This window comes from Panulirus ornatus, chromosome 7 (genome assembly GCF_036320965.1).
Source record: "Panulirus ornatus isolate Po-2019 chromosome 7, ASM3632096v1, whole genome shotgun sequence".
Classification (NCBI taxonomy): Eukaryota; Metazoa; Arthropoda; class Malacostraca; order Decapoda; family Palinuridae; genus Panulirus; species Panulirus ornatus.
The window spans coordinates 41795086-41820085 of NC_092230.1; positions in this window are offsets into that span (position 1 = coordinate 41795086).

Consider the following 25000-nt stretch of genomic DNA (forward strand, 5'->3'; position numbering starts at 1 on the left):
CCCCTACACCCAGGCAGGCAGGTAGGTAGGGGGGGACGACCCCCCCCCCCCCCCCGCCACAAGCGACCATTGGCCTGTACGACTATTAGTAGTTCGACCGTGTTTACATGTGCACAATTTATTCCTCAATGGCTGGGACATTGTGTACACTGGGGGGGGGAGGGTGCTGGGGAAGGGGGGAGATGTGCAGGGGGTGCTAGGGAGGGGAGGAGATGTGCAGGGGGTGCTGGGGTGAGGGGGGGAAGATGTGCTGGGGTGCTGGGGAAGGGGGGGAGATGTGCAGGGGGGTGCTGGGGTGAGGGGGGGAAGATGTGCTGGGGTGAGGGGGGAAGATGTGCTGGGGTGCTGGGGTGGGAGGGGGAAGATGTGCTGGGGGTGCTAGGGTGAGGGGAAAGATATGCAGGGGGTGCTGGGGAGGGGGGGAGATGTGCAGGGGGTGCTGGGGTGAGAGGAGGGGGAAGATGTGTAGGGGGTGCTGGGGTGAGAGGGGGAAGATGTGCTGGGGTGAGAGAGGGGAAGATGTGCTGGGGTGAGAGGGAAGATGTGCTGGGGTGAGAGAGGGGAAGATGTGCTGGGGTGAGGGGGAAGATGTGCAGGGGGGTACTGGGGTGAGAGGGGGGAAGATGTGCTGGGGTGAGAGAGGGGAAGATGTGCTGGGGTGAGAGAGGGGAAGATGTGCTGGGGTTCTAAGGCTGGGGTTGGTGGTGATGCTGGGGTGATGGGGAAGGGGAATGATTCACTCGTGTCCTAAGAAATGGGGATGGTGGTGATGGAGGAGTTGATTGGGGGAGGGGGTGTGGAAGAGGAAGCTATACTGGGGAGGTTATAATTAACCTCCCCAGCCTTCTCCATCTTGGAACTCCGAAGATGAACCCTTCCCACCTCACACACCCCCACTATTTTACCCATTCCTCCTCCTGTATTACCCGGGGAGATGGGGAAAGTGAGAGGGGGAGGGGATGGGGGAGGAGGGGATGGGTACAACCCACCCCTTCCTCCTCCACGTTCTCTCCCTAGTGCCCATCACCCTATCACCCACCCCCTCACGTTCTCTCCCCAGTGCCCATCACCCTATCACCCACCCCATCACGTTCTCTCCCTAGTGCCCCTCACCCTATCACCCACCGCCTCACGTTCTCTCCCCAGTGCCCATCACCCTATCACCCACCCCCTCACGTTCTCTCCCCAGTGCCCATCACCACCTCCCATCCCTTCCTTTCCCCCCCCCCCCATTAACACCCCATATGGCCATATGTCTCCCACGCGGGAAGGGGTGGATGGGGAAATGGGGGGGTAACATTTCCCTCCCCCCCATTTATCAAACCTCAAGAATAAATATGATAAATATAAATAGATAAAAAGTAAACTTTATTTACTTGCTAGCTTTAGTGGTCTGTGTCATTAACATAAAATGTTTGTTATGTGAAGAGAATATGTTAATATTTTTTTAAATGTTTCACTCAGGGTACAGAGTTGAGGGTGAGTGATGATTAGAGAGAAAGAAATACTGGTATATATATATATATATATATATATATATATATATATATATATATATATATATATATATATATATATACATTCCTATGAGTCCACGGGGGAAAATGAAACACGAAAAGTTCCCAAGTGCACTTTCGTGTAATATCACATGTTTACCAAATGGCGTCCTAGCTTCGTCTCTTCGATGTATATCAACTGACTGTTATATTTCTCTCTTGTGTCTCCCCTGATGATGTGATTATTACACGAAAGTGCACTTGGGAACTTTCCGTGTTTCATTTTCCCCGTGGACTCATAGGAATATATATATATATATATATATATATATATATATATATATATATATATATATATATATATATATATATGAAGGTCAAGAGGTGATTAACACAGGTATTCAAAACTACAAAATTTCTTTGCCAATCTCGATCTATCAAGTTACTTAAGACTTGATTCACGCTTCAGTAATTATACTTACGAACTCGTGGGCAAACAACGCTTGACCTCGAGAATGAGGTCAAGTACACTGACCTCAAAATGGGTTGTTACAACCTATGAAACGACTTGGTCCGTTACGAATGGTTGAAAGCGGCATTGTGTTTGAAAGTAGTATTGTGGTTGAAAGCGGTATTGTCGTTGAAAGCAGTATTGTGGTTGAAAGCGGTATTGTGGTTGAAAGCGGCATTGTGGTTGAAAGCGTCATTGTGGTTGAAAGCGGCATTGTGGTTGAAAGCGGTATTGTGGTTGAAAGCGGCATTGTGGTTGAAAGCGGTATTGTGGTTGAAACTAGTATTGTGGTTGAAAGCGGCATTGTGGTTGAAAGCATCATTGTGGTTGAAAGCGGCATTGTGGTTGAAAGCGGTATTGTGGTTGAAACTAGTATTGTGGTTGAAAGCGGCATTGTGGGTGAAAGCGGTATTGTGGTTGAAACTAGTATTGTGGTTGAAAGCGTCATTGTGGTTGAAAGCGTCATTGTGGTTGAAAGCGGCATTGTGGTTGAAAGCGGTATTGTGGTTGAAAGCGGCATTGTGGTTGAAAGCGGCATTGTGGTTGAAAGCGGTATTGTGGTTGAAAGCGTCATTGTGGTTGAAAGCGTCATTGTGGTTGAAAGCGGCATTGTGGGTGAAAGCGGTATTGTGGTTGAAACTAGTATTGTGGTTGAAAGCGGCATTGTGGTTGAAAGCGGTATTGTGGTTGAAAGCGGCATTGTGGTTGAAAGCGGTACTGTGGTTGAAACTAGTATTGTGGTTGAAAGCGGCATTGTGGTTGAAAGCGGTATTGTGGTTGAAAGCGGCATTGTGGTTGAAAGCGGCATTGTGGTTTAAAGCGGTACTGTGGTTGAAAGCGGCATTGTGGTTTAAAGCGGTATTGTGGTTGAAAGCGGTATTGTGGTTGAAAGCGGCATTGTGGTTGAAAGTGGTATTGTGGTTGAAAGCGGCATTGTGGTTGAAAGCGTCATTGTGGTTGAAAGCGGTATTGTGGTTGAAAGCGGCATTGTGGTTGAAAGCGGCATTGTGGTTGAAAGCGGTATTGTGGTTGAAAGCGGCATTGTGGTTGAAAGCGTCATTGTGGTTGAAAGCGGCATTGTAGACACGTTTACATTATCTGCGCCTCGTTAGCATGTGTTCGTACCGTTACGCAAGCCCAGGGTGACTTAAACAGCCTCGTTGAGGACTGAACAACCTCGTTAGCCTCGTTAGGACTTTAAAGGGTCTGTATGTTGCTGTGGTTTGCGGTCCTTTGTGTAAACAAAAACTAAAAAAATGACATTGGTGTTTAAAAGAAAATAGAAATGTCGCCTTCCTTTGGCGACACACACACACACACACGCGAGAGTGGGAAGTGTGTGTTGTGAAGACCTCCAGCATCTGGGTTCGAATCCCATGCCCCTAGTTTATCTCTGGGTTCGAATCCCTCTAGTTTGTCGTGTTTATTAATTTCTCTCCTGCCTGATAAGGAAGAGATAAGAATTGGCTATGGGCATCTGCTAAAAGGGGGTACCTTGAGCACGACGGTACCCGACCCTTAAATATGATGGTCAGGTCGTCCTATTCAAGGGTCGTTACCGTTGTGTTCAAGTTCATTAATCTTTAGGTAATACTGATAATTAATCTTTAGGTAATACTGATAATTAATCTTTAGGTAATACTGATAATTAATCTTTAGGTAATACTGATAATTAATCTTTAGGTAATACTGATAATTAATCTTTAGGTAATAATTAATCTTTAGGTAAAACTGGTAATTAATCTTTAGGTAATACTGATGATTAATCTTTAGGTAATACTGATAATTAATCTTTAGGTAATACTGATAATTAATCTTTAGGTAATAATTAATCTTTAGGTAAAACTGGTAATTAATCTTTAGGTAATACTGATAATTAATCTTTAGGTAATAATTAATCTTTAGGTAATACTGATAATTAATCTTTAGGTAATACTGATAATTAATCTTTAGGTAATACTGATAATTAATCTTTAGGTAATACTGATAATTAATCTTTAGGTAATACTGATAATTAATCTTTAGGTAATACTGATAATTAATCTTTAGGTAATACTGATAATTAATCTTTAGGTAATACTGATAATTAATCTTTAGGTAATACTGATAATTAATCTTTAGGTAATACTGGTAATTAATCTTTAGGTAATACTGATAATTAATCTTTAGGTAATACTGATAATTAATCTTTAGGTAATACTGATAATTAATCTTTAGGTAATAATTAATCTTTAGGTAAAACTGGTAATTAATCTTTAGGTAATACTGATGATTAATCTTTAGGTAATACTGATAATTAATCTTTAGGTAATACTGATAATTAATCTTTAGGTAATAATTAATCTTTAGGTAAAACTGGTAATTAATCTTTAGGTAATACTGATAATTAATCTTTAGGTAATAATTAATCTTTAGGTAATACTGATAATTAATCTTTAGGTAATACTGATAATTAATCTTTAGGTAATACTGATAATTAATCTTTAGGTAATACTGATAATTAATCTTTAGGTAATACTGATAATTAATCTTTAGGTAATACTGATAATTAATCTTTAGGTAATACTGATAATTAATCTTTAGGTAATACTGATAATTAATCTTTAGGTAATACTGGTAATTAATCTTTAGGTAATACTGATAATTAATCTTTAGGTAATACTGATAATTAATCTTTAGGTAATACTGATAATTAATCTTTAGGTAATAATTAATCTTTAGGTAAAACTGGTAATTAATCTTTAGGTAATACTGATGATTAATCTTTAGGTAATACTGATAATTAATCTTTAGGTAATACTGATAATTAATCTTTAGGTAATAATTAATCTTTAGGTAAAACTGGTAATTAATCTTTAGGTAATACTGATAATTAATCTTTAGGTAATAATTAATCTTTAGGTAATACTGATAATTAATCTTTAGGTAATACTGATAATTAATCTTTAGGTAATACTGATAATTAATCTTTAGGTAATACTGATAATTAATCTTTAGGTAATACTGATAATTAATCTTTAGGTAATACTGATAATTAATCTTTAGGTAATACTGATAATTAATCTTTAGGTAATACTGATAATTAATCTTTAGGTAATACTGATAATTAATCTTTAGGTAATACTGATAATTAATCTTTAGGTAATACTGGTAATTAATCTTTAGGTAATACTGATAATTAATCTTTAGGTAATACTGATAATTAATCTTTAGGTAATACTGATAATTAATCTTTAGGTAATACTGATAATTAATCTTTAGGTAATACTGGCAATTAATCTTTAGGTAATACTGGTAATTATTATGAGCCAACACACACACACACACACACACACACACACACACACACACACACATACACACACACATACACACACACACACACACACACACACACACATACACACACACACACACACACACACACACATACACCTCAAACAACTAAGGAAAAAAATGGAGAGGGGAGAAGACCATACGTGACTGTAGCTCACACCAGCACTAACCACAAACCACAGGTGACGACAAACGAAGCCTTTAATAAGGTCTAAGGTCAGGCGTGGTGATGATGAGGGTGCGCGCGCGCGCGCACACAACGCCGTCGAGGGTTTGTTTTTGTTTTTGTTTTTTGTTTGTCTTGTTTGCGTGGGGGATATGCTGGAGGAGGAGTCTCTCTCTCTCTCTCTCTCTCTCTCTCTCTCTCTCTCTCTCTCTCTCTCTCTCTCTCTCTCTCTCTCTGAGGATCCTGAAGACGGTTGGATGAAGGTGGGAAGAGAGAGAGAGAGAGAGAGAGAGAGAGAGAGAGAGAGAGAGGTGATAATAAAGGGGGGAGAGTAACATGCTCTTTTCATTTCTCTTTTTTGTTCCCTCCCTCCTTCTCTCCCATTCCATCCCCCTCCTTATCCCCTTCCCCCTCCCTCCCCCTTCCTCTCCCTTTTTTCCAAATGAAAGGGTACAGTCGGAGAAAATGGAAGGAGGGAGAAGGGAAGGGGGTTGATGTATTGACAGGTAACGTACGTACGTACATACATACATACACCCATCCATCCCAGACACCTCCCCCAACACCTTACCTCTCCTTCCACCCCTCTCCCTCACCCTCTCCCTCTCCCCTCTCCCTCCTCTCCCTTCCTCCCTTCCTACCTCCCACAGCGACATCGATTCCCAATGACACAACACAAATGGTCTACATAATGTCTCCCAAACAGCGGACCTGACCTTTATAATCCCTTAACCCCACTTGGACCTACGTAGGACGAGGTGGTGCCGCCCTCCTACAGAAGATCCACGGGAGATCCATGAAGCTCGAGGGTAAAGACCTAGTTTCATAGGCCAGACGATCCGGTCCAATGGAGTTAGTACCTAATATCCCACAGAGGGCGTTCCACCCATTGCTAGACTCCCAGAGGGTCATTGTACTTCCCTTGATTTCCAAAAGGTTCTTTGTCGCCTCGCTAGTGCCTCAAGGAATCACGCTCACACAAACACCTCATCGTCGTGGTCGACTTGATCGGTTCGTCCGTCGAAGCACTGGTGTTCATCCACCATCAGCCATGTAGTTCCAGGCTCTGGAGACCACAAGGGCGCCACCTCCGCCCGGAAGGAGTTCATCCTCTCTCTCTCTCTCTTTCTCGGTGCCCTCTTCTGGCGCAGTCTCCCACCGGCAGCAAACCCCGAGTTCCTTCTGCCTTCTGCCACCTCTGGATCCTTGGATCCTCATCAGACATCGTCGATGCCCTTCTTCTTGAAGAGCCTCAGATATGAGAAGCTTTAGCTACGCCTCAGGTAACGCAGAACACACAAAAAACCCCGGCAACGACTTCAACTATTCCATTCCCTCCTACAGAAGATCCACGTGAGATCCAGGCTCGTCACCTCTCTCTCTCTCTCTCTCTCACACACACACACATAGCGGAACTCAAGGCCTCAGCATTGCTCACATCTCGTGTGCTGATGCCACAGAACGGCTCATAAAGTGGGGTTTCCAGTGTCCACCACCCTTCGTGACACCTTTATCACCTCTTGCATATATCCACACCCCAGCACCACAGGATCCCTCCCTTCCCTTCCCCTGCCCACATCACCTCGCCTTCATATCCATGTCTTGCCACACCTACAGCAGCAGCTCCTCCCTGACCTACATATTACCTTGTGGTCGTCAGTAAAGCACATTGTGCTCTCTTTCAGTCTCCTTGTCCGTTGCTTCGTCAATCACGACCAAAGACCGAACAGTTTGACACTTAAGTACACTGGCTAAAACCCCTCACCCCCCGACCACCACCACCACTGTCTACCTTCCTCATCTTTTCCCCTCCTTCCTCCTCCCTCCATCTCTTCCCAGAACTCCTCCCTCTAACTTCCCCTTTACCCTAAAACTCCTCCCTCCATTCCTCCCCCAAACCCCATTCCACAAAACTCCTCCCTCCATTCCTCCCCCATCCCCCCAAACCCCATTCCACAAAACTCCTCCCTCCATTCCTCCCCCATTCCACAAAAATCCTCCCTACACCTCTTCCAACCACACACCCCCATCCCCCCAAAAAATCCTAACCCACACCAAACCCATCTTCCCTCCCTCCCTCCCTCCCACACACACTCTGTGTCACCACACACCCCTCACACCACACACCCCTCACACCACACACCCCTCACACCACACACCCCACAACAGCCCTCCCCTTGACACCCCTTCCTAATGACGTGACAAACACGTTAACAACCGTTGCTGAGGAAGAGGGCCACAACCCCGTCACGTGGTTGGCTGTGTGTTTGCCCAAGTCATACCTCTGTTGGACGATAAATTGAGCAACGGGGGGGGGTCGGGTCGGTCGTTCCGGGTCATTTTGAACCCTCCTGCCTGGGTTCCGAGGGGCGAAATTGGTCCCAAGCTCCCGCCCGGCGTAATTAGTAATGCCCGAGTTTATTTAGTGGTTTATTATGGTTTACAATGTTTGTGCCGGGTAGTTGCGAGCTGGTAGGTCAACGAGCCCGAGCAACGGTGAAATGCTCATGACTATATGCAAATGATGGACACAACCACCTCCTCCTTCTCCTCCTGCTCCTCCTCCTCCTCCTCCTCCTCCTCCTGGCTCTCCACCTCCTCCTCCTCCTCCTCCTCCTCCTCCTGGCTCTCCACCTCCTCCTCCTCCTCCTCCTGCTCCTCCTCCCGGCTCTCCACCACCTCCTCCTCCAGAAGGGAGACCGAAGGGCGTCTTGGGGTTTAAGAAGGCGTCCCAGGGATTCCAGCGGGTCAGGTCAGAGAAAACGAGAGTTTGACCTCTCTTCTCTTTGTGTGCCTGTTGAGGTCGAAAGGTCGTACCGTTGTGTGGAGCCAGGAGGGTACCATCGTCTGTCAAGGTCGTGCCGTCGTGCTTAAGTGTCGTACTATCGTGCTCCAAAAGGTCGTACCGTCGTTTCCCAAAAGGTCGTACCATCGTGCCCCAAAAGGTCGTGTCCCAAAGGTCGTACCATTGTGCCCCAGAAGGTCGTGTCCCAAAGGTCGTACCATTGTGCCCCAAAAGGTTGTACCATCGTGCCCCTAAAAGATCGTACCATCGTGCCCCTAAAAGGTCGTACCATCGTGCCCCCAAAGATCGTACCATCGTGCCCCTAAAAGGTCGTACCATCGTGCCCCCAAAGATCGTACCATCGTGCCCCTAAAAGGTTGTACCATCGTGCCCCAAAAGATCGTACCATCGTGCCCCTAAAAGGTCGTACCATCGTGCCCCCAAAGATCGTACCATCGTGCCCCCAAAGATCGTACCATCGTGCCTCCAAAAGGTCGTACCGTCGTGCTCAGTGGTCGTACCTTCGTCTTCATGGGACTGTATCAAGCGACCAATGGCAGTTCGAATCCTGGCAGTTCGACTATCCGAAGCCCCGACTCCTCACTGCTGTAGACCAGGTCCATCTTAGCAACGCCCATGTTCCGAACCGGTGCTTCATCCAGCCTCTAAACATGGACCTTTGTCGAAGCTTCGAGCCCCACAACCCCCCTCCCACTAATGCTTCAGACGACGCTTCAGAACACCGATAGCCACAAGTATCCAACACCGGTGCTTCGAAACTCTTGCGTTCTGTGCCACGTTGGCATTCGAAGCTCCGAACACCTGGGTTCGGAAACTATGCTTCGAAGGAGGCGTTTCTCGACACAGACCCTCGAATCTGGAGGCCAAAAAAGGGGGGTTTTGGCAGACCCGCTTCGAAGACAGTGCTTCCAATGAGACGTTTTCAACGCCCGTCCTGCCATCTATTGGTCGTATTCCCAGTCTCCTCTGCGCGCGCGCGCGCGCGTGTGTGTGTGTGTGTGTGTGTGTGTGTGTGTGTGTGATGGTTACATGATATCCATGCATTACCACAACCCCTTAATGTCGCACGTCAGCCATACGCGCGTGCTGAACTTTGGGCAAACACACTACACAAACCCATACCCCTCCATACGACGGAGACAGACAAGTAAACAAGCTAGAAGTAGACGGACAGACGGACGGACGGACGGACGAGGCAACGAGGGAGTAAAAAGAAAAAAAAAAAGGGGGGGTTGAGGGGGAAGGAAGGTAGAAGGTAGAGGTAGATTAATAAGATGGTAGAATCGTAGATGGTAGAATCGTAGATCTGCTGGAGGGGGGGGGGGATTCAACAAACATGGCAGTGACCACTCATTAATGGTGTTTAGTTTGAGAGGGTCCAGATGAGGGGGAAAGGATCGAGGGCATTTATATATTTATGTGTGTGTGTGTGTGTGTGGGTGTGTGTGTGTGTGAGTGTGTGTGTGTGTGTGTCTATAGATTTTTTTTTGGTTTTCTTAATCGTATCATGTCGGAGGTGGGCTGGTGGATCGCCCCGGAGGAGCAATAGATAGAAGAGGGAAGGGAAGGGGCATTGGTGGTCAAGAGATACACTTACGCCTGGTACTACCTACCTCTCTCTCTCTCTCTCTCTCTCTCTCTCTCTCTCTCTCTCTCTCTCTCTCTCTCTCTCTCTCTCTCCCTCTCTCCCTGTGTAAACTACAACTTTGGAGGGAGTGAATGAAGTGATTCAGTTTTTATATATAGATTTTTTCCCTCCTATCTCTTGTCGATACTCGAAGGGGGGTTGGAGGAATAGGGTGGGAGGGGGAATTTGAGGAAAGGGGTAGATGGAAGACGAGGGTTTTTTTTTGACTCCCAAGAGCTTTGATTATTATCTCTGGGTAATTGGTGTTAGGGTTATATATATTTATATATATATATATATATATATATATATATATATATATATATATATATATATATATATATATGGGTGTGGGGATGTCTTGTGTCTATGTGGGGATGTAATATCTGCTTGCAATATATATATATATATATATATATATATATATATATATATATATATATATATATATATATATATATATATATATATATTATGGGCATGACCTCCCTACATACAGACACACGAACCCCATCCACAAATGACCCCATACAGATAAACAAACCCCCAACACATATGAACCAAAGAATAACTAAACGCGTCTCTTGGGGGGAGACCAGGCCGCCGACCCCATGACCTCACTTCTACTTTCCATTCCATTGCCCCCCAAAAAAAACCCTTCAGGTACTTACGAGATATAGGATAGAAAAAAAGAGAAAACGGGAAGGGGGTTGGGGGACGGGGAGGTGGGGGGGGGGGGGTCCTAGAGTACTTCATTCCCCCAACTCCTCCTCCTCCTCCTCCTCCTCCTCCTCCTCCTCCTCCTCTTCTTCTTCCTCTTCTTCTTCTTCTTCTTCTTCCCTCTCCCCCCCCCGCCCCCCCCCCTTCCACGACGTTGTGGTTTACAGAGGCAAATGAGAGGGGGGTTAGGGGAAGGGGGGGTGGAAAAGAACAGGGTTCGATCCCTTGTTGACCAAGGCATCTCTCTCTCTCTCTCTCTCTCTCTCTCTCTCTCTCTCTCTCTCTCTCTCTCTCTCTCTCTTGACCAAGCCCTCCAGCCCCTCACTCGTAGAGATGAACTTGAGGGAAAATGAATAATTTTTTCCAAGATTCAAAAAAAGAATTAAATAAATAAATATATGAAATTACAAAATGAAAAAAATATAATTCCAAAAAAGAAAATAATTACAAAATGAAAAAAATATAATCCCAAAAAAGAAAATAATTACAAAATGAAAAAATATAATCCCAAAATGAAAAAAAAGATGATTACAAAATTAAATATATATATATATATATATATATATATATATATATATATATATATATATATATATATATATATATATATATATATAATTCTAACCTAAAGAAAATAAAGAATAATATCATACCTCGAGACTCTTCATCTATACAGACTTGTCCTGCGGAGAGAGAGAGAGAGAGAGAGAGAGAGAGAGAGAGAGAGAGAGAGAGAGAGAGAGAGAGAGAGAGAGCATCCCCCATCCTTCACCTCGTACACCATAATGGGTCATTCATCGTTAGATCTATTTCATTGGAACAATGATGAACAATGATGAACAGTGATGAACAATGATGAACAATGATAAACAGTGATGAACAGTGATTAACAGTGATGAACAATGATGAACGATGATGAAGTGATGAACAATGAACAATGATGAACAGTGATGAACAATGATGAACGATGATGAAGTGATGAACAATGATGAACGATGATGAAGTGATGAACAGTGATGAACAGTGATGAACAATGATGAACGATGATGAAGTGATGAACAATGATGAACGATGATGAAGTGATGAACAGTGATGAACAGTGATGAACAATGATGAACGATGATGAAGTGATGAACAATGATGAACGATGATGAAGTGATGAACAGTGATGAACAGTGATGAACAATGATGAACGATGATGAAGTGATGAACAATGATGAACGATGATGAAGTGATAAACAGTGATGAACAGTGATGAACAATGATGAACGATGATGAAGTGATGAACAATGAACAATGATGAACAGTGATGATGAACAATGATGAACAGTTATGAACAATGATGAACAGTGATGAACAATGAACAGTGATGAACAGTTATGAACAGTGATGAACAGTGATGAGCAATGATGAACAGTGATGAACAATGATGAACAATGATGAACAGTGATGAACAATGATGAACAATGATGAACAATGATGAACAGTGATGAACATTGATGATGATGATGATGATGATGATGATGGATGATGATGTACGCGGTCATAATGCCATTTGGCATGAAAGAGGAAAAGTTTGATTTTATATATTTTTTTTGCTCCCAGGAGAAATGATGTTTATCCTGGGGTTTTCAAGCAAATATATTAATTACCCTTACAAAAATATGCAAAAATTACACCCATGATGGTCTCTTGGGGGATTTTTACCAATATTATCGTATCATATGCATGGTCTTTATATATATATATATATATATATATATATATATATATATATATATATATATATATATATATATATATATATATATATATATTATCCCTGGGGATAGGGGAGAAAGAATACTTCCCACGTATTCCCTGCGTGTCGTAGAAGGCGACTAAAAGGGGAGGGAGCGGGGGGCTGGAAATCCTCCCCTCTCATTTTTTTTTTTTTTATTTTCCAAAAGAAGGAACAGAGAAGGGGCCAGGTGAGGATATTCCCTCAAAGGCCCAGTTCTCTGTTCTTAACGCTACCTCGCTAACGCGGGAAATGGCAAATATTTGAAAAAGAAAAAAAAAAAAAAAAAAAAAAATATATATATATATATATATATATATATATATATATATATATATATATATATATATATATATATATATATTCCTATGAGTCCACGGGGAAAATGAAACACGAAAAGTTCCCAAGTGCACTTTCGTGTAATAATCACATCATCAGGGGAGACACAAGAGAGGAATATAAGAGTCAGTTGATATACATCGAAGAGACGAAGCTAGGACGCCATTTGGTAAACATGTGATTGTCCAAAACATACGTCTCTTCGATGTATATCAACTGACTCTTATATTCCTCTCTTGTCTCCCCTGATGATGTGATTATTACACGAAAGTGCACTTGGGAACTTTTCGTGTTTCATTTTCCCCGTGGACTCAGGAATATCTTGATCACGCGCAAAATTGTGATCCTTTCCAATATATATATATATATATATATATATATATTTCATGATTATTTGAGGTGTAGAAATGTTTGAATGTTCTCTTTCAATTTTGAAACAAAAAGTTTTTTTTGAGCTAAAATATGCCCTGAGCCTGCCATTTTTGGTACTTTTCTCAGAAAAAAAAAAAAATTCCCTTAAAATCTCATTATAATGAGTCTTTTTCTTCATGCTGAATATAAATGCTAAGTTAAAATGTCCTTTAATCGTCCTCATGAACTTTATTTCAGCTGTTAAATGAAGTCAATTTAGAAATATTATCTGTTCATTTACTTCATCTTTGCTAGGCATGTAGCAGTATATTAGAACATCATAATATATTCTTCAAGCTTATTTGATATATGGAATTGTTTGAATATATTATCTTTCAGTTTTGAAACAAATTTTTTTTTTTTTTTTTTTGAGCTAAAATTTACCCTGAACTGTTACCTGCAATTTTTGGTACTCTAACTATCTATCTATCTATCTATCTATCTATATATCTATCTATCTATCTATCTATCGAGAGAGAGAGAGAGAGAGAGAGAGAGAGAGAGAGAGAGAGAGAGAGAGAGAGAGAGAGAGACAGACAGACAGACAGACAGACAGAGAGAGACAGAGAGAGAGAGAGAGAGACAGAGAGAGAGAGAGAGACAGAGAGAGAGAGAGAGAGACAGACAGACAGACAGAGAGAGAGAGAGAGAGAGAGAGAGAGAGAGAGAGAGAGAGACAGAGACAGAGAGACAGAGAGCTGGGACATTGCCTTTACCGGGTCAAATTACGAGACAATATGCCATTCTGGCTGGTAGTGAGGGGGGGGGGGGGGTCTCTCCCAATGGTTATAACCCCCCAGCACGCCACATGGAGGGAGGGAAGGAAGGGAAGGGAGGGAAGGGAAGGGAAGGGAAGGGGTAAAGGGGGTGTCTTCTCCTCCTCTTCCTCCTCCTACGTCCCGCTCTCGAATGCCCCTCTTGTCATGTGATCCCTACCCAGCTCGTAGGGTGAGAGAGAGAGAGAGAGAGAGAGAGAGAGAGAGAGAGAGAGAGAGATCACATGCCCCTCCAATTGGTCTCTGATTGGCTTAATCCTTTTCTAAAGGAGGGGGAAATGATGGTGTCGTTCGTATTCGTAATCACATAAACCCCCCTTTCCCCCTTCCCCTCCCCTTCCCCTTCCCCCCCTTCCCCTCTTCCCTTCCCCTTCCCTTGTCATTAGCAGGTCATTAGTAGGTCATTAGCTCAGGTGGTCATTACCCCCTCCCGCTCTGGGTCATTAGAGGGAGCGAGACTTTATTTTTTCTCTTTTTTTTCTCTCTTTTCTTTTTTTTTTTGTCTTTCCTTCTTCGACTTTGGTTGTTTTTTTTTGTTTGTTTGTTTGTTTTTTTCTTTTAAAGTTGTTGTCAACATGCTAATTAATGGGGGGGGGGGGGTGGTTGGGGGGTGTTGTTGTTTAGGGGTTGTGGGGGTGGGGTTGTGGGGGTGGGTTGTGGTGATGGGGTTGTGGTGGTGGGTTGTGGTGGTGGGGTTGTGGGGTGGGGTTGTGGTGTGGGGGTTGTGGTGGTGGGGGGGTGGTGGTGGGGGTGTGGTGGTGGGGGGGTGGTGTGGGGTTGTGGTGGTGGGGTTGTGGTGGTGGGGTTGTGGGGGGTGGGGTTGTGGTGTGGGGTTGTGGTGGTGGGGGGGGGGTGGTGGGGTTGTGGTGGTGGGGTTGTGGTGGTGGGGTTGTGGTGGTGGGGGGGTTGTGGTGGTGGGGTTGTGGTGGTGGGGGGGTGGTGGTGGGGTTGTGGTGGGGGGGTTGTGTGGGGGTTGGGTTGTGGTGTAGCGAATGGATGACTTTCACCTCACGAATTGATGTCTTGACTTCACGAATTGACCTTCGTCGCCTTTCGTGAGTTGATGTTTTCGCCGTACGAATCCATCGATAGTTTTCCACCCCTCCCCCCCCCCCCCCCACGAATTAATGTAATAACACACCCCCACCAACGAATTGATATGTGTTCTTCACCTCACGAATTGGTATGTCTTCACCTTACGAACTGGTATGTCTTCACCTTACGAATTGATATGTCTTCACCTCACGAATTGATATGTCTTCACCTCACGAATTGGTATGTCTTCACCTCACGAATTGGTATGTCTCCACCTCACGAATTGGTATGTCTCCACCTCACGAATTGATATGTCTTCACCTCACGAATTGGTATGTCTCCACCTCACGAATTGATATGTCTTCACCTCACGAATTGGTATGTCTCCACCTCACGAATTGATATGTCTTCACCTCACGAATTGGTATGTCTCCACCTCACGAATTGGTATGTCTCCACCTCACGAATTGGTATGTCTTCACCTCACGAAATGGTATGTCTTCACCTCACGAATTGGTATGTCTCCACCTCACGAATTGGTATGTCTTCACCTCACGAATTGGTATGTCTTCACCTCACGAATTGGTATGTCTTCACCTCACGAATTGGTATGTCTTGCCTTCCCCTTACGAAACGAGATCTCCACCACACGAATTGAGGTCTCCACCTCACGGATAAGTGAGCTCACCACACGAATGGGTGTTTTTGGGTGAGCGTGCCTTGTGGACCAATGGTCGTTTGCACTACTCACAAATGGGTAGTTTACGGGTGATCTAATGATGCCTTCAAGCAATTCAGGACGACTACATGGAAGTGGTAATTTGGTCCAGCCGGAATTGAAGGTATCGCACGAACGGTGCATGTGCGTGTGGGAGTGAGTACCGCACGAATGGTGCACGTGCGTGTGGGAGTGTGTACCGCACGGACGGTGCACTTGCGTGTGGGAATGGGTACCGGGTAGACGGTACGTGCGTAGGACTGCGTGTACCGCACGGACGGTGCACGTGCGTGTGGGAATGGGTACCGGGTAGACGGTACGTGCGTAGGACTGCGTGTAGCGCACGAACGGTGCACGTGCGTGTGGGAATGGGTACCGGGTAGACGGTACGTGCGTAGGACTGCGTGTACCGCACGGACGATGCACGTGCGTGTGGGAATGGGTACCGGGTAGACGGGACGTGCGTAGGACTGCGTGTAGCGCACGAACGGTGCACGTGCGTGTGGGAGCGTGTGCTGTAGTAGTAGTAGTAGTAATGGTAGTAGTAGTAGTAATAGTAATAGTAATAGTAATTAGTAATTAGTAGTATCAGCGAGAATCACCCATTCCCCCCCCATTTCCCCCTCCCCTTCCCCCCTCCTCCCCTTCCCTCCTCCCCTCATCTGCGCCCGCTCCTCCCCAAACCTCCTCCTCCACCTCCTCCTCCTCCTCCTCCTCCTCCTCCTCCTCCTCCTCTTCCCTCCTCCTCCTCATCCTCCTCCTCCTCCTCCTCCTCCTCCTCCTCCTCCTCCTCCTCCTCCTCCTCCACCTCCTCCTCCTCCCCTTCCCTCCTCCTCCTCCTCCTCCTCCTCCACCTCCTCCTCCTCCTCCACCTCCTCCTCCTCCTCCTCCTCCTCCCCTTCCCTCCTCCTCCTCCCCTTCCCTCCTCCTCCTCCTCCTCCTCCTCCTCCTCCACCTCCTCCTCCTCCCCTTCCCTCCTCCTCCTCCCCTTCCCTCCTCCTCCTCCTCCTCCTCCTCCACCTCCTCCTCCTCCTCCTCCTCCACCTCCTCCTCCTTCCCCCGTGTCATGACCTGTGTTCATGATTTCTCGAGAAGAAGTTTGACCTCTCTCTCTCTCTCTCTCTCTCTCTCTCTCTCTCTCTCTCTCTCTCTCTCTCTCTCTCTCTCTCTCGTGTTTACCTGACGTGTGGTCGTCCATGCTGCACATGGCGGCTGGACAAGCAAAAAAAAAAACACAACCCCCCCCCTCCCACTCCCTTTCATCTGGGCCCCCTTCGTAATTGTTCTCTTAACAACCTTCTTAGATCTCAACTGCTGGTTTGCCTCGCCCTGATTTTCGTAGAAAACGAGGCGGGGGGTGAGGGGGGGGGGTGCATTATGATTATTAGTATTATATATGTATTTTTTTTCCCCTCTTATTTCATATATTTTTTTTTTTTTCATGTAATGGTCCAATTGCCTCTTTGTGAATTTCGTGTTTGTGTGCGTGTGTCTCGTAAAAGGAAATTTCGGGTCAAAAGTTCTTTTTTTTTTATTTTTTTTTCCCTTATTATGATGATAATGATAATTATTGCATTATTTTCCCCCGGACGGGACTAAAGTATTTATTTATCTACGCTGGATAACTAACTAACTAACTAACTAACTAGCGAACTAACTAACGAGCTAACTAACTAACTAACTAACTAACTAACTAACTAACGAACGAACTAACTAACTAACCAACTAACTAACTAACGAACTAACTAACTAACGAACTAACTAACGAGCTAACGAACTAACTAACGAACTAACGAACGAACGAACTAACTAACTAACTAACTAACTAACTAACGAACGAACTAACTAACTAACGAACTAACTAACTAACTAACTAACGAACTAACTAACGAACTAACTAACTAACTAACTAACTAACTAACGAACGAACGAACTAACTAACGAACTAACTAACCAACTAACTAACTAACCAACCAACCAACTAACGAACGAACTAACCAACCAACTAACTAACTAACTAACTAACTAACTAACTAACCAACTAACTAACTAACTAACTAACTAACTAACTAACTAACTAACGAACGAACGAACGAACTAACTAACTAACTAACTAACTAACGAACTAACTAACTAACTAACTAACTAACTAACGAACTAACGAACTAACTAACCAACCAACCAACCAACCAACCAACTAACTAACTAACTAACTAACGAACTAACTAACGAACTAACTAACCAACTAACCAACCAACTAACTAACTATTTAACGAACTAACTAACTAACTAACTAACTAACTAACTAACTAACTAACTAACTAACTAACTAACTAACCAACTAACCAACCAACTAACTAACCAACTAACTAACGAACTAACTAACTAACTAACGAACTAACTAACGAACTAACTAACTAACGAACTAACTAACTAACTAACTAACTAACTAACTAACGAACTAACTACCTGACTAACCAACTAACGAATAACTAACTAACTAACTAACTAACTAACTAACTAACCAACTAACTAACTAACGAACGAACGAACTAACTAACCAACTAACGAACTAACTAACTAACTAACTAACTAACTAACTAACTAACTAACTAACTAACCAACCAACCAACCAATCAACTAACTAACTAACTAACTAACTAACCAACCAACCAACTAACGAACTAACGAACTAACTAACTAACTAAAAACAGCTTGTTCCCCCCTCCCATGCCCCCTCCTCCTCCTTCCCCCTCCCCCTCCCCCCCTCCTTCCCCCTCCCCCTCCTCCTCCCCCTCCTCCTCCCCCCCTCCTTCATGTATCCCCCTATTCAAAAATGATTATACGTCCTTGCGACATAAAAATTTCGTCTCCGGGGATCTTGCTCGGGGGCGGGGCGGGGCGGGGCGGGGCGCGGGGGCGCCAGCCAACCACCCCACGCCCACCCCACCCCACCCCACCCCACCCCTCCCACGCCCGCCATTACGTTAGCTATAAAACTGTAATTGTTTTACTGAGGTGGAGGGAAGGAGGGAGGGAAGGAGGGGTAGGGTTGGTGGCGAGCGGGTTAACATTTTTCCCTCCTCCACCTACCCTCCTCCTCCTCCTCCACCTCCTCCACCTCCTCCTCCTCCTCCACCTCCTCCTCCTCCTCCTCCTCCTCTTCCTCCTCCTCCTCCTCCTCCTCCTCCTCCTCCTCCTCCCTTGGGGGGGGAGGGGGCGAGCTTGCCCTTCCATAATCTTGTGTCGTGTCTTCGACTCACAACAACTCGTTTTTCTTCTTTTTTTCGTAAACGGGAATTCCCCGTAATTAGTTGTTTGTTGTGTGGGCGAATTGGCTGGTTGGTATAGCGAAGGAGGGGGGGGTGTTGTGGAGGGGGGAGGGATGGAGATCTGAGGGAGGGAAGTCTCCTCCCTTCTGGTGTAGGTCCTGGTTCTTTCTTAATTCCTTTATAGTCTATTTTTTTTAATTATTCGTGAGTATGATATATATATATACATATATATATATATATATATATATATATATATATATATATATATATATATATCCCTGGGGATAGGGGAGAAAGAATACTTCCCACGTATTCCCTGCGTGTCGTAGAAGGCGACTAAAAGGGGAGGGAGCGGGGGGCTGGAAATCCTCCCCTCTCGTTTTTTTTTTTTTTTTTGATTTTTCAAAAGAAGGAACAGAGAACGAGGCCAGGTGAGAATATTCCCTCAGAGGCCCAGTCCTCTGTTCTTAACGCTACCTTGCTAACGCGAGAAATGGCGAATAGTATGAAAGATATATATATATATATATATATATATATATATATATATATATATATATATATATATATATATATATATATGTATTGATATGAATCTCTTAGTAACCTTCAGAAGCAATCCATCTGCTCCATCCAAAATTACGCCTCACCTCCTCGGTAGTCCAGCGTATCAAAAGCAAATATAACAGAGCTGCAAGCTACACAAGACAGAGCACTCAGAACAATCACATGCTGGCCAGCAACCATAGACAGTTTACACCTACACAGTGTAACAAAGATCCTTCGAAAGCAATTCCATCTCAACTTATATTCAGCACAATTCCACTTCACCATATTCAGCACTCAGGTCTTTGGCCGTGTCACTAGATCCGTCCAATCTAAACCACTTTATAACTCACCACCAACTCTCAAGTAGACATAAGAGGCTTGCAACTGCCTCACACTTCAGCAACTCATACTCATAGATCCCATCCCACCCCTTCCCTCCTCACACCCTCACACCCTTTAACGAAACACATACACACTGAAATGACGTTGAGAAACATTGAAATCACTGCCCCTCTCACAGCTCATCCTTAAAAGCTACCCGACCAGACATACACCACCCATCTGCAAACCACACTATCTAGACACACACGAGTCACACACACATATCCCCCATCTACGGTTTGGACATCACGCATCCCCTTCAGCGGTACAGACACTACATTCAATATATTCCAAGACCATCATCTTTCACACAGAGAGGATACCGATTACTTAGTGCTTTGTTAACCTACATCTTCCTTTATATAACCACACTCACATCATCACTACACTCCATGATCTGTTCCCCCGCCCGGTGGACGTCAGCGATGCTAGAATATAAAAAGGACTCTTGATGTGTCTGTCTTCACGGAAATACGTATGTAGTGTATAGTACTACGGTACACACTCGTACAATCCACGAAATGTATGGTAGCACTTGCTGTGGTTCTACCGGGCTTGGTCATGTGTTTTTATGCCTCTTCGCCTTATAACTGACACTACATAAGAGGGTAGGCACTACATGAGAGGGTAGAAAGCTAACCAAAGCTTCGAGGTTGTAGGGAGAGAAACAGTTATCAAAACGGCCCACCCTAACGTTGCCGATGGCCACACAGTAATCATGTGACGGAGCAGCTTTCCGAGTACTGTGTGGTTTAACTAGTGGTGGGGGGCATACAAACAGCCATATCTCGGGAGCAAAACTCAAAGTAATACCTGTAGAAGAGGGGAAAGTAAAACAACATTGTGGGGTAGGGCACGAAGGGGGTCAAGTTTGGAAGTTAGCCTGGGAGAGTTTATGAGTCGGGCCGCTTTCGACTCCACTCTATCAAGTCAGGATACAGAGCTAGAACCACCCCAGATGTGAGAGCAGTACTCTATACAAGGACGAATCAAACCTTCGTATAAACGGAGCAACTGTTTAGAAGGAAAAGGATTTCGACTCTTAAACACGACACCCAGTTTCTTAGAGAAAGACTTGTCCAAAATACAGTGGATGTTACAGTAATACCAAGTATGTTCAGTGAGTCAAGAGGTGGAATTACAGAGACGTCAAAAGGAGAATGGAAAATGATAAGAAAAGTTATCGATAAAGATATGGGTAGAAACTGGGTCTTGGAGGCATTCAACTCCACTAGATTTCGTCTTAGCCCCTATTGAGATATCTGGTCCAAATCTGTGTTGAATGAGGAAGCTGTGTCGAGACCAGATACAGAACGAGTGAGAGAAGAGGGAACAGTAATGAGGGATGTGGAGGAATGCAGCAGTGTAAGGCTTATGAATTAAACCTTGTTATTTGTCGAAGAAAGGAAATCTTTTGATGAAAGAGAAGACCAAAGTTATAAATACATGTTACGTATGGAGATTCGTATCTTTTGAGCATTTATGGTCATTTATACCCCCAGAGGTCCCTCATTAAAGGGAAATTATCTGTCACTGGTTCGATCATTTCCTCGTGAGTAAATAATGACATGGTAATTAGTACATTTATGTTGACCTGTTCATATGTTTCTTTGTTTGTTTGTTTTTCCCCCCTGCAAAAGTGTTAGATTTTCTGACGATGTTTACACAACCCTTTCTACTCACTGTTTTCTTTCCCCCCCCCCCCCCCCCCACTTTCCACTCACCGTTTTCTTTCACAACCTCATGATAATTGCTAAACAGCAATTCACACACCTTAAGCTCTTCAGATGTATATATTTTCTTTCTATTATAATTGTTGAACAAATGCCTCTGAAGAGAAGTGACTTACATTTATTCTAAATGATAATAGCCAGTGTATTTAACACACACACACACACACACACACACACACAAATGAAGTGTTTGAGGACAGTATGTGGTGTGAGGTAGTTCGATGGAGTAAGTAATGAAAGGGTAAGAGAGATGTGTGGTAATAATGAGTGTGGTTGAGAGCAGGAGAGGGTGTGTTGAAATGGTTTGGTCACATGGAGAGAATGAGTGAGGAAAGATTGACCAAGAGGATATATGTGTCAGAGGTGGAGGGAACGAGGAGAAGTGGGAGACCAAACTGGAGGTGGAAGGTTGGAGTGAAAAAGATTTTGAGCGATCGGGGCCTGAACATGCAGGAGGGTGAAAGGCGTGCAAGGAATAGAGTGAATTGGAACGATGTGGTATACCGGGGTCGACGTGCTGTCAGTGGGTTGAACCAGGGCATGTCAAGCGGTTGGGGTAAACCTTGGAAAGTTTTGTGGGGCCTGGATGTGGAAAGGGAGCTGTGGTTTCGGTGCATTACACATGACAGCTAGAGACTGAGCGTGAACGAATGTGGCTTTTGTTGTCTTTTCATAGCGCTACCTCACGCGTGCGGGGAGAGAGGGGGGTGTCATTACAGGTGCCGACGGGAATGAATAAAGGCAGCAAGTATGAATTATGTATATATGTATATGTCTGTGTATGTATATATAGATATACGTTTAGATGTACAGGTATGCATATGTGCGTGTGTGGACATGTATGTATATACATGTGTATGTGGGTGGGTTGGGCCATTCTTTCGTCTGTTTCTTTGCGCTACCTCGCTAACGCGGGAGACAGCGAATAAGTATAATGTATATACATATATATATATATATATATATATATATATATATATATATATATATATATATATATGTCACTTTCTTCTCTCCCAACTGCCACTCACCACCTAGATTGGCAGACATTATATGCAAATTTAGCACCTAAGTCTTTGAAATAACTATTTTTCTTTCATTTTTCTTTCGTTCTCGTTTTTCTTTTTTTGGGTAATGGCTGTGTCCTTGTTTACCATGGCCGGCCGTGTGATGACCATTGATCACTGGTGTAGTAACGAGGACAATATGGGCGTGGGTCATTATCATTATTTTGGGTTCGTTTACGGGTGAATTAGTGAATATATTTGGCGAATATATTTGGCGATATTTTCGCGTATTTCTTACCGCGGTGTAGTGTCGTGTCCGTGTGTGTGTGTGTGTGTGTGTGTCGGTATTTGTTCTCTCCGTGTGTCATTGTCGACTGGTTTTATTCTTTGTTTGTTTGTCTTTGTTGTGCACCGGGTCTGTCATTGGGATTTTTTTTGTGTTTTTATTTGGGCTAAGTGTATTTACCTTCGATCCAATATTGAAAGTTTGTCTATATATTGGCACTCTGTTCCGCCCATATATATCTTTTCCACCTATATATATATATATATATATATATATATATATATATATATATATATATATTTCTTTTTTTCTTTCAAACTAATCGCCATTTCCCGCGTTAGCGAGGTAGCGTTAAGAACATAGGATATATGATATATATATATATATATATATATATATATATATATATATATATATATATACATATGTGTGTGTATATATGTATATATATATATATATATATATATATATATATATATATATATATATATATATATATATATATATATATATATGTGTGTGTGTGTGTGTGTATACACTGCACGATTGTTTATCAGGGTCGACAAAAGAAAGAAATTTGAACTACTGGGAAGTGAATCAATTAAGGTGATTATAGTGAGTTTATGAATGATTATACCCTATGATTAGGGGACGGCGGGGTGGGGGTGTTTACGTGTGAGTGGGCCAAACTTATTGTCGTCCCAAACACCGCCTACTGAGCCCCGGATTGGGTCATGAACTTCCCCAATATATATATATATATATATATATATATATATATATATATATATATATATATATATATATATATATATATATATTATTCATTTATTTCTCTTTGTGTGTTTTTCTCTTTATAGTCTTGTTATTACTAGTGTTATTTCAAGAACTAGTGATTTTATTTTTATATATATATATATTTGATTCATTTATTTTTTTTTTCTGTATTTGAGTAATGGTTACGAATGGTGACAACGGAGGGTGGGGGTAGTACGGCAGTGCTGCCTCTGCGTTGATTTTAATGGGTTCATGACTGCCCCTTAACCCCTCCCTTCCCCTTCTTCCCCTTCCCCTTCCCCTCTGAAGGAGGAGAATGGGAAGGGGAAGAAGGGAGCCTTTAATCACAGACTACGAAGTCGTGGATTTTATTTTTCATCGTCTTAGCAACTGTGTCGAAAAAAATATATATATACATAAATGATATCCCATCCCCCTCCCGCTCCTTTCTGTCTTTGGATCTTGTGAACAAATGATACGGATTATTGGAAAAAAAAGGAAGAAATACACCGGTATGAAGAGATTATCTTATGATTTGCCTGTGGGTTAGGTACACGTCTTCGAAAAGTGTGTATGTGTGTTGGAGATGGGGACATGATGATGGAGGAGGAGGAGGAGGAGCCATAATACTGTAGTGTGGTTTGCCTTCCTATTAGCGAGAGAGAGAGAGAGAGAGAGCTATGTTGAGGCGCTGAGATAGAAAGTTGGCTGCGCTGCTTCTGATTTTTATTCTCTCTCTCTCTCTCTCTCTCTCTCTCTCTCTCTCTCTCTCTCTCTCTCTCTCTCTCTCTCTCTCTCTCTCTGTCCACATACACACACACACACTCACACACACACACACATCACAGAAGTGTTAATTGTTTTTTTTAATGATTTTTTTTTTTACTGATATTTCCACCATCTCCCGCAGGTACGTTTGTGTGATCTGAACTCGAGAAGGCCTGGCCGAGGTAAGTACATGTGTGACTGTCATTATTAACATGGAGGTCGAAGAGCGTTTCTCGTCTTGATTTCCGTCTTCATCATACATTGTTTTTGTTGGAACGTCCTTCTGTTTTATCATCCTGTTTCGATCCGTAGGGAATGTAGATGTCTACCAGTGAATAACCTGGTCGTAGACCATCAGGTCTTGTGTTATCTGTCCTTCCCATGTCCTGTCCCCCAGCAGATAACCTGGTCATAGACCATCAGGTCTTGTGTTATCTGTCCTTCCCATGTACTGTCCTCCAGCAGATAACCTGGTCATAGACCATCAGGTCTTGTGTTATCTG